Source organism: Psammomys obesus, unplaced genomic scaffold (genome assembly GCF_907164565.1).
Source record: "Psammomys obesus unplaced genomic scaffold, mPsaObe1.curated_primary_1811, whole genome shotgun sequence".
Taxonomy (NCBI): domain Eukaryota; kingdom Metazoa; phylum Chordata; class Mammalia; order Rodentia; family Muridae; genus Psammomys; species Psammomys obesus.
Window position 1 is genome coordinate 20,160,271 of NW_026596134.1, and position 10,352 is coordinate 20,170,622.

Genomic DNA, 10,352 nt, shown 5'->3' on the forward strand with positions numbered 1-10,352 from the left:
CCCTTCCCTTCCCTTCCCTTCCCTTCCCTTCCCTTCCCTTCCCTTCCTTCCTTCCTTCCTTCCTTCCTTCCTTCCTTCCTTCCTTCCTTCCTTTCTTCCTTCCTTCTAGAAGAGGAATGTTGACTATGTGGTATTAAATTATGTAACTTTATTATTTTGTTTTTGCTTTATTGTTATATGTGTGTGTGTGAGTGTGTGTGCACATGGACATACATGCATGTATGTCAAATGGCGGTTGTAGAGGTCAGAGGACAACTTTGTGGAGTTGATTCTCTCTTTCTACCTTTACTTCGGTTGTTGGGCTTATATGGCAAATGCTTTCACATGCTGAAACATTTTGTTGGTCTTGTAGCATACTTTCATGCTATAGAGGCTCACAGTTAAGAGCGTGCCTGCATCCCAGAAGACTGTTCTTGAACAGTGTGGAACTGTTTAAAGACTGTGGGGACTTTTGAAGTTAGACTGAATTTACTTAGCATTATAAAATGGCCATGAGCCTATGAAAACCAGGTATGGGAGGGTATATCTTTAAAGTGATATGTTTTCTTGTCACGCTAAGAAGGGTAGACTTGTGATGACTTATGTTGATTTTCAATTTGAAAGGGATTTGGAATCACCGTGGAGACAAATCTCTAGGTGTGTCTGTGGATTGATTTCTAGATGAGGTTGATTGAGGTGGGAAATGCCACCCTAAGTATGAGCGCCAGAATTCCATGGACTAGAGTCCTGAACTGTATAAAAGGGGAAACAAGCTAACATCAACATTCATCTTTAATTTCTCATTTTGGAAGCAATGTGACCATCTATCATGTTCCTTCTACTGTCCCTTCCTGGCGATGATTATGTGTCCTTAACTATGAACCAAAGCAAAACACACACACACACACACACACACACACACAGACACACACACACACCCTTTGGTTTAATCAGGTATGTGGTCAGAGCAGCAAAACAAACAATACAGCTTGTTTGTTATGAATATATCTTGCTCAGGTGACCCTTGTTCCCTTTTCAACTTAATCTGGAGTTGAAAACAGGGTGGACCCACAGGAAGTACTGGCCAGGCTTTCATTTCAGCAAAAGACTGCTCCATTCACCTGTAATGGTAGATGCACAGAGATACTTAGAACCTTGAATCTTTAGCTTTCTTAAATCCCATCACCCAGAGAGCATCTACACGCCTTCAGTAGGATCACCATATTAGAGAAACCTGAACATGTCTGTTCACATATCTTCCTACCCATTATATGTGACTTGGCTAGCCAACTCCCTGAGGCCCATGTGATAATAATAATAATTATTATTTGTTATTATTATTATTATTATAGTAGGATCTTTGATTATTGAAACCATTAATGCCCCTTTGTTCATGTTGTTTCAAAATTCATGTGTGTGTGTGTGTGTGTGTGTGTGTGTGTGTGTGTGTGTAGGTGCACATGTGTAGAGGCCAAAGAATAGCCTCAGTAGTCATTGCTTAGTGACATCCTTCTTGATTTTTGACACAGGGCCTCTCACTTGCCTGGAACTCATCAAATAGGTGAGACTAGCTGAGTAGCAGTCTTCTCAGGGATCTACTAGCCCCTGCCTCCCCAGTGCTGTTTTTACAAGCATACACCACCATCTATGGTTCTTTTCATGTGGGTCCTAGGGATCAAACACTTGTGCTTGAAAGCAAATGCTTTACTACTGAGCCATCTCTTTAGTTGTTTATTTTGAAATGGGTTATCATGTAGCCCAGGTTGGCTCCCTACTGGCTACGTAGCCAAGAATGACCTTGAACTCCTGTCATCATTTTCTACTTCCAGAGTGACCACAGGAATGTTACCGTATATTTTAGAACAGTGATTTTGTTTAGAACTAAAGCATTCCTTTAAAGAAATATTGACCATCCTGAAGTGCTACAGTGCCCTGTCTCCTTACTTCACTCAGTTTTAATCTGACAGATTACATGGGTACCATTTTTGTAGGGTGCTTGGTTTTCCAGAACCATCTCATTAGTATCAGCCTTTGCTCCATACCCTAGAAAATGCCACGGAATCTTTGTAGACTAAGGGTGATTTTCTGAGGTCAGTGCTTCTTATTCTCAGCACTGTTACCATTTTGAACTGGATAATTCTTTGCTCTAAGGGCTGTCTTGTATATATTAGAATATTTATCAATATCCCAGCCTACAGATTTCAAGCACATCCCTGGGTTAAATTGTTATAACAACAACAACAACAACAACAACAACAAAAAATGTCTCCAGACATTGCAGAATGTCCCCTAAGCATTAAATCACCACAGCTGAGAACTATGGGTTCTTTTGTGTTATTTACACATTTAATAATGATAACATTGTGGACTGCTTACTAAGTGCCGGTTGGTCTGTCTGCCAAGAGCTTACTTGTAAGTATTCCATGTGCTTGTAGTTTACAAAGGCTCAGGTGGTAAATTCAATTAGTCTCCTAAACAAACCAATGCACAAGATTCACACAGGCTGAACCTACAGTGCGTTCAGAATTGATACTGTGACCTTACAGCCACTGCCCAGTGCTTATCTAAGAATATGTTGCTATAGTCCTCACAAATACCTTTCTTAAAGATTGGAAACAGAGATCCTTGGTGGTGCAGCCTTACCAGGCCACAGAGGAAGACAATACTGCCAGTCCTGATGAGACCTGATAGGCCAGGGTTGCAGGAGGACCTCCCCTATCAGTGGACTAGTGGAGGGGCATAGGGAGAGAAGAGGGAGGGAGGGTGGGATTGGGAGGAGACCAGGGAGCGGGCCAGAGCCAGGATACAAATTGAATAAATTGTAATAAATGATAATAATAAAAACAAAGAAAAGGGAAAAAATTGAAACAGACTAACCTGCTGAAAGGAGCCATTCTTGTTGTTGATGGAGATTTGCTCTCAACACTTTTATGTAAGTTACTTTATTTAGCCCTTGGAGTAGCCCTCATGAGTACACATTATACACATACATGTATATGTCTGTTTGTGAACAAACATGTATCCAAAATTCTGGGTATTATAGCCCAAGGCATAAGCTGTCAGAAGTGGGAGGGAGAAATGGAATTCCGCCCACATGTTTCCAGGGTAAGGCCATGCAATACTTATTCTATGTTCATCTATTTTCCTTGGATCTTACAAATATTTGGGGCAGGCACGGGGTGAGTATGTTTTCTGTGTGCATTGCCTGATTCAGTATTTTAATTAAAAAACACCTAGTTATATGGCACTTGGAGATTTTGAGACTTCCTTTGCCCTTTCATCCATCCCCTCTGACAGGGATCACTGATGTATGCAAGCACAGGTAGGTTGGCTAGACCTGCTCAGACCTGCTGTGAGTTCTGATTCCATCACCCTTCAGTTCAGTGATCCTGGGCATATCACATAGCACTTTTATATATATATATATATATATATATATATATATATATATATATACGTGGATGTAGCAATGCCTAGATTGCGGTGTGGAGACTGGCAGTAATGTGTGGAAATGCTGTTGTTAGTTTGTATAATTTGGGTCAGTACATTTATTAGCCTTAATGTCAAGATTTTCACCCCAGTTTCTTGTCCGTTGGGAAAGGGAATCTGGAAGCTTAGCTTTTTAAAAATCCATTGGTTCTTAGAGTTATTACTAAAATGAAGACTTATAAGTAGGTAGACAAAACATTTAAAGTCTTGATTACAAACATACTCTGAGGAGCTGCTTTGGGTACCGGGAGAGCAGAGGTCACAGCAGAGAAACAACATGTTTACACAATTTTACTTTCAGACTGCCCACATGCAAAGGATCATCGTGAAAAACTGCATATGAGTTCCTGTGGATCCACAGAGGTCAACATCAAAACCAGGTGCTTGTTTAATTTTAACCTTTAATATTACAATAGAGTTATGACATATCCTCCTTCCTCTTCCTCTCTCCAAACCCTATTATATACTTCTCCTTACTTCCTTTCAAATTCATGGCTTATTTTTTTCCACTAATCATTACTCCTTCCCAGCCTGTATAATGTTACTCATATGTATGTTTTCAGGGCAGAGCATTTGGTTCTGGATAACCAATTGGTACACTCCTCCCTAGGGAAGATTATTTCTCCTACTCTCAGCATTCCTTAGTTGCCTGTAATTGTTTGTGTAGGGTTGAGGCGTCCTGGGCTGTTTGCTGTCCACTTGGCATGTTCATTGGTGGTGTTCCTGTTCAGCTCATGTTTTGTGCAGTCATGTTGCTGAAACTTTATGGGTACAACTTCTGACATCACTAGGAGACGCAATCTCACAGCAACTCCCTGATATGGCTTTTACAATCTTTCCACCCCCTCTTCCTCAATGCTCCCCAATCCTTAAGTGAGAGACTGTTTTGTACATATATTCATTAGGAATGGGCCCCATGACTCTGTGTATTAACTGATGTGGCTTTCTGTAGGTGCTTGCTGTCAAAGAAAAAAATAATATTTTGTTAAAGTCAACCTTTGAGTTAGGCATGAGCAAGCTGATGTGGGACTTAGGTTTTTAATTATAAGTGTAGAAGTACATAGAAAAGAATATAGTTTAGATGAAGAAGAGAAGAAACACACACAAGAAAAGCTAGGAACTATAGTTCTCTAGGCCAATATTATGGACTTTACAACCTAAATGTGTAGGTGTTAATGAAGTTCTTGGTTTTGCTAAGTTGAGCAAAGAAAATACCCAGTTTTTAGAAACATGTATCATGAGTATGCAACATGATGAACTGAAATTTTGCAATGAGGCCAATTACACAAGAGAGTCATTATTAAAAAAAAAAAAAATCAATGAAGGAGGAGGCAATTTTGTAACTGGTTGTCTGGTGTAGAATGGGTAGCGCAGCTAATGGTGGTTCCTACGGCAATACGACAAAACTGTGTGTCTGTTCAAGGGTGGCCAGTAGAAACCTTTGCAATCAAGAAGAAGCCCATGTCTGAGAATTCAGAGACATCCAGTATATATCCATCCACAGAAAGTGAAAAGGAAGGGTGGGTTGGTCAGCTTCAAGATTTCAAGAGAATTAAGTTAGCATGCAGTGAATTTATTGTTGAAAATGTTAAGTCTTGCTACCAATCTGATTTCATTAAAATAAGGAATACAGGAGAAACATCTGGAAAACAGAAGGCACTTAAATTCAATGAAATGTGATTTTTAATTTAAAAAAAAAAACATGTTATTTTTGTCCTGCCTGTACATAGATCAACTTGTAAAAATTAAGAAATAAATAATAATAGCATCCAGCTATCATAAATGGTCATGATGAAATTTTAAAAATATACTAATTCACTGCCTTTCTGGCAAATAACATTATAGTAGCCAAATATTTCATAACTTCCTCATTTTCTATTACTTAGTACTGAATATAATAAAGTTTCACACAAAGAAAGGAACACAGAATTCTCTTACCTATTAAGACAGAAGTTAACCTGAATGTTTATTTGGACATTCAAGAACTGAAGATGAAATAATAAGAAAAATATTCTAGTTATTAGTCTCTGGAAGTCATATGGGTTTATTCTGTAATACATTATGAGAAACTAGAGATAAAACAATTTTTCTCATTTTTAGAAAAAAAGAACCTATACTTTGAATTGTGCTGGAAGAAATTTTATATTTGGAGGGGAGGGGAGAAGAGATTACAAAAAAAAATATTGCTTACCTGGGTAGAAAGTTCAAAGAGAAGAGGAAATGATAAATTGATCAGTGTCTTGGTGGGAAGCTGCTTGGAAGATGAGATTGGGGTACAGCTATATAAGCTGAGTTTTCTTTCCAGCCTTATTATTTCTTTCTGCCCATCATGGAGTCTGCCTCTCTAGAACAGAGCCACATGAAGGCTTATAACCTGTAGGTGAGGAGGACAGATGACTTCCCTTTGCCTCTTAGAAGAGACAAGACAAAGTGTGAGAGCAAGGCAAGGAGCAGAAGGACCTGGAAGTCACTCTCTCCTGCTGTCACTCAGGTCTCATTAAATGGACATACCTGCTCAGGTGACAAACACACAGGAGCTTAGGGAAGTTGAAAACATTAATTTTTGAATACTAAGGACTGGAGAAGACTTCAAAGGCATTGAGACCAATCAGTGAAAAGGAGGATATCTGACATCTGTACCAAGACTAGAGCTCCAGTGCCTGTCTTTCCCTTTCTCTCCCTCTAGCTTTCTCTGTTGCTCTGTCTGTCTTTCTATTGCTCCTTCCTTCTTTTCTTCCTTATTCCCTCATTGTTTAAGAAGTCTTGTGTCTACATGTGGACATAGGGAGGATGCTTAAATCTTATTCAGAATGACAAACAGGATAGACACCAGAAGTGATGGAAGAGAGGAAACAGGATGGGAACCTACTATAGAATGTCCTCTGAAAGGCTCCACCCAACAGGGGATCGAAGCACATGCTGAGGCTCACAGCCAAACATTGGGCAGAGTGCAGAGAGTCTTATGGAAGAAAGGGGGCAGATACAAGGATATGGCGGGGGTGGGGCAGGAGCCCCACAAGGAGACCAACAAAGCTATAGTATCTGAGCCCAGGGGATCCTGCAGAGACTGATGCACCTACCAAGGACCATGCATGGAGAGGACCTAGACCCCTATTCAGATGTAGCTCAGTCTCTATGTGGATTCCTAAGAAGGTGAGCAGGGGCTGCCTCTATCATGAACTTGGTTGCCTGCTCTTTGATCACTTGCCTCTGGTGATGTAGCCTTACTAGGCCACAGAATAAGAGGATCCAGGCAGTCCTGATGAGACTTGATAAGCTATGGGCAGATGGCAGAGCAGAACTCCCTCTTTCAGTGGACTAGGGAAGGGAATAGGAGGGAAAATGGAGGGAGGGTGGGTCTCGGAGGAGTTGAGGGAAGGGGCTTCAATCAGGATATAAAATGAATAAATTGTGGAAAAAAATTAAAAAAGAAGTCTTGTATCAATTTCCCAAGGTATTTAAAGCTTCTAGAAGACAGGAAGGTTAGGTAATTCTGGGATCAACTAGTCAGTATTGCATTCATGTAGTTTATTTCTGGACCTGTTCTCTGGGACAAGAGTAATTTATAATTATAGAGACTGGCCGTCCTGAGACAGTACACCTGTTTACTCTACCTGCTTGAGGCATCTCTCACTGATAGTGAGTTCACAAATGCACACGAGAGGCAAGGGGGAATGTTGGACAGAGAGGGTGGGTTCACTGCCTCCTCTCAGTCTGTGCACGGCAGAGGCTGGGAATCAGGAAACTTAGGCTTTAATCTGTAGTTCCAGTAAAATGGAGTCAGAAGCAGGGTGGAAGAGTCTCTGTGAATGTGAAGCCAGCATGGTCAACATTAGTGAGATCCAAGCCAGCCAGAGTTACACAGTGAGACTCTATCACAAAACAAAACAAGAAGGAAAAGTCAAGCTGGCCAGGGATCTTCAGAATCTGGTTATGCACACTGTAATCCCATAGCCACTTTTTGAGGTTCCCCTGGAAGAGTGGCTCATTAAGAGTGTAAGGAGGCAAACTTTAAATAAATTCCTCTCCGGAACTGTTGTCTTGTGAAGATCAGAAAATGAAAATATTAACCCATAGATAAATATATTATAACTTCTGAAAGAATGATGCCTCAGTTCTGAGCATTTCTTAATATCTGGAGCTGTACTGACTCCTGGCGTGATGCTTTCCTTGAGTGATAAGACCAACCGCATCATTGGAACACTTGAATGTGATTCAGTGATCAGCTCTCTCTCCATTTTCATCCCTTTTGTGAAGACACTGCAAATTTATTTCTCATGTTATTATTTTTTAAAGGACTGGGATGAAGAGGGGAAAACCCTTAGATGCCATTGTATGCTGTTTCAGATGTTAATATAGTGATTATTGTGCAATTTGGAGTTCATGATGAATGGTTATCAATACTAAACTGTCCAATAAAAATATGCTCTGATGCATTCTGGGACCAAAGCCAGAGAATTCAAGGCTTTATTTCTGGTTGTTTGTGAATAAAGATCAGGGAGACTGATAGACGGTTTCAGACAATGATATTGTCTGATCTGATTCCTCTGGGGGATATACATCTCAGAAGAAAATTAACTCCGAATAAGATGTATATAAAGAACTTCTGTTCACTTGAGGTCATTTTAGAAGGTAGACTGGGGAGGCCTTAGTGAAAAACTTAGTTTCTCATGATTGACATATGTCCCTTAATTTCATAATAGATAATACTCACTGAAGAAAAAATTTCCTAAAGATGTTGTGTAGAAGAGTACTGTTGACTTCAAGAGGAAATCACAATGACATGTATTTCATTGTGGGAACTTCATGTCTCCTCGGTGTTCCCCAAATTCCTGTGGGGCTGGCCAAAAAACTATTTTCAACAAGAAAGTGGAAGGCAGATGAATAGGATGTTACTGAAATTGTGTGGGTAAATGTAGGTGTTTGTCAAGATTCTTTTATTTGAAAGAAGAGGGTTGGAGTTCTCAGGTGTTCAATATGTTATTAGTAACACGTTATTATGGTGTTAGGAAAGTCTTATTCTCTGATTTGCTTCCAGCCATCAATAAGAGGAGGAAGTTCCCATAAAGTACTTACTTCTAAATGTCATCTAGACAGATCCTTGTGTTATACATAAGCTTCTCAGTGTGCCTTGGCAATACAGCTTAATCTATAATAGGCACCTCCAGAAGACTATCCTAAATTTGAAAAGTTTTAATGTACACAATAATGTCCTTGAATACAAACACACAAAGTTCACACATATACACACATATATAATATATGGGTATATACCTAAATCGGCTGCTTTGTTATTACTAATGTTACTATTTTATACACATGCATTGGCATATACTTACATAAAGCATTTTATTTCCCAAATACTTGCCATAGCTCATCTTATTCTGAACTTCATACTCACTCTGTACAGAGGTTACATGACCTGTCCAAATTCACACTTAATAACTGTCAAGGCTGGAACCAGCAGGGAAGTTTCCGGCTGCTTAGCCAAGAGTTCTTTCCACTCCAACAGCTGTCAGTAGTTACTGGGAAGGCCGAGGGAAGAAACCCGTTTGGCATCTCTAAAGCTGAGAATGATAGGTGGTGACTGCATTTACAAGTTAGTGATTATAGTTACAAATATCAACATTTATTTCAAGATTAAAATCAGCAAGTCATCCTTTTTTTAAAGTCCGTTCCCCTTTGAAGGCTCATATTTGTCTAATTCATAGTTATTCTCAATATCAGAAGTAAGACAAGTTATAATACCTTTAGATTATTCAATCTGGATTCAGTGGCACAGTTAGTAAGAAATAAAAACAACTACTGCTTCATTATAAACAAAAACGTAATGATAACAACAACAACAAAAACCCAAGCTGACAATTAAGGGTTAGCCACTCAAAATCCAACAGTCATCAATCATACCAAACAAGGCAATCTCTCAGGAATGACCTTGATGTGATGATGTACATTTTCAAAGTTTACATGGCATATCAGCATGTTATTAATAAATCTGTTATATAGATTTCATAGAACATAGTTCTTGGAAAAGAAAGAAACATATTAATATTCTCTGAGTTAATGCTTAAGATGCTATAATACAGACCCTCCCCAAAGGGTTGGCTTACATAGTTCGATATGTATTTTTCTTGTGTGTTAGTTTGACCTGTTGACATGGTAAAATGTATCCACTCCTCTGCATCATTAAAGCACTCAGGTCCCTGCTTTCCCCCTTCATTGGTGTGCTCTGAATATCATGGTCCTCCACATTGCCAAAGCTGGCTCACTCCTTTGTGTATGTTACAAGCCTTATAAGAGGACCAGGAGGGAATCCAAGGCAGGTGTCTGTAAGGTGATGACACAGAAATGGCACTTGAGGGTTCCACTCCTCTTCCATTGATGAAAGCCTCTTCCTGTGAACATACTTTGGCTTCAGGGGATGTTAAGAAATATATTCTGTAGCTGGGAAGCCAACTTATTTTTTATTTTTTAACATAATATTTTTTTTATTATTTTGAAGTTTCACATTATGTACTCTGACCACATCTTTTTCCCAGTACTCCGAGGTCCACCCTCACACACATCTTTGTGACCTCCTCCAAAACAAAAGAAGGGAAAGAAAAAAGAAAAAAATAAGTCTAATTTATGTTGTCTAGATACTCACTAGAGGATGGGCCAACCTCCAGCGGGCAGCTCCTAAAAAAAAAAAAAAAAAAAAAAAAAAAAAGTCCTTCCCCATCCTGCCCTTGCCAGAAGTCATCAATTATGAAGAGCTATACGTCAGCATTACTAACACAATTTTAAAAGTTCTCTTCAATGGCTTCCTTTATAGACTGTTTCTTTTCTTTTTCTTACTCTTTCTTTCTTTCTTTCTTTCTTTCTTTCTTTCTTTCTTTCTTTCT